A 1,774-nucleotide genomic window follows, 5' to 3' on the forward strand; every position below is an offset into this window, starting at 1 on the left:
TGCGTTCGGAGCATCTGTTCCAGTGAGGAACCCCTTTCGTTTCACGCGAAAAGGTTTCCGGTAGCCCTAGCTGCGTCATTTTTCAGATCGGGAGGTATACAGTGTTTATTTGCAGTTTACTGTTATTTTCTCTCTGCTTATTTCGGTTTCGGTTTATTTACCCTTTTTTTTAACCCGATCTATACCTTTCATTTCTGCGTATGCTCTTTGCCCTGCGACTCTGTGCGATCTGGGCAAATCAGAAACAGAAAGGAAGGATTTTTCTCATGCGTATGCTCTTTTCCCTGCACCTTAGTGTGATCTCGGAAAATCAGAAACATTGAGAAAAATATTTAGTTTTTCGGCTAAAGCTAACTTTGAGCCGCAAGGTTCATTTTTTTAATATATCTAGTTTTTTGGCTAAATCTAACTTCGAGCCGCAAGGTTCGTTTTTCTTTGCATATTCGTGTTGGGTTTTGTGTTTTGTGTTTTGTAGGGAAAAAGAGCTTTCTCAAGGCAAGCACGCAAACCAAGCCCCCCCCCCCCCCCCTCTCTCTCTCTCTCTCTCTCTCAAATTTTTTGTATAGATCAATTGGTTCAAAGCTATTTTAAGAGAGTAGAGGTCTTGGGTTCAAGTCTCCATTTTGTGGGGGCGGATTTTTTCATTCCCGCACATTCGCGCACTTTGCCGGCAACTTCAACAAATGTTTTTCAAAAAGCCATAACTTCTTCATCCGGAAGCCTTTTTCAGAGCCGTTTTTTTTAAAACAGCCTAATTTTTTGAGATCTATCCATTGGAACACTTACTTTCAGCATCTTCAGCTTCAGTTTTTTTTTTTTTAAATGAAAAGTCCATGTCAAGTCGTTCTTGACAGCACTAACTACTTCCAATGGATAGCCTACATGGAAGATTTACTTAGAAGTAAAGGTCTCTACAGAATAGCCACAGACCAAGAGAAGAAACCAAAAGATGAAGACAAGGCTGCAAAATGGGAAAATAGACAAGATCAAGCACGTGGTTTGATAGGGATGTCTATTTCTCCTGATCTTAGATTCCATATTATAGAACTTGAGACTCCTCATGAAGCATTGGAAAAACTCACTAAAGTTTTTGGGATTAAAAATGAAATTAGAGCCCATCAACTTGAAAATGAGTTTCTTACATTGGATCCTAATAATTTTTCTTGCATTGAAGATTTCTTGTCCAAATTCAAGACCCTTAGATATCTTTTGGAAGGTGTTAAGGTTAAGAAAGAAGATAGTAACCTTATTTATTCCATCCTTACTAAGTTGGGACCAGCCTACTCTGTATTTGTTTCCACCTTCCATTCTACAAGGGAAGCTTTCATTTGTCAAGGAAAAGACTACAAGGCCCCTTCCTTTGACTCTTTTTGTGATTCTTTAATAAGAGAACAAGAAAAACTCTTACACCTTGGTCTTCTTAATCTTGGAAACTCTTCCACGAAAGCGTTAGCCGCCCAGCAGCAACCAAATTCAAAGAATCCTAAGAAGTCATATCCTCAAAAGAATGGTCCTAAACCAACTCAGCCTCAAAATGAAAGATCATTTCAGCAAAATGATAAGACCAATAAAAACAAATGGAAGAAGACTGATAGACATTGTAACTTTTGTAATCGAGATGGCCACTTAGAATCTAAATGCTTTAAGAAGATGGAAGCCTTGGAAGCCGCAATGAAGAAACATAACATCCATGTGGAGTGTTGTTGGGAAAAGTATCCAATACGGAATGACCCTATCCCACTCTAAGGGTGATAGTACCTCAGCAACAACTGAA

The sequence above is a fragment of the Pinus tabuliformis genome, chromosome 4_2 (genome assembly GCF_031772625.1).
Source record: "Pinus tabuliformis cultivar Carrire ecotype Pingquan chromosome 4_2, CPIR1, whole genome shotgun sequence".
NCBI classification, from domain to species: Eukaryota; Viridiplantae; Streptophyta; class Pinopsida; order Pinales; family Pinaceae; genus Pinus; species Pinus tabuliformis.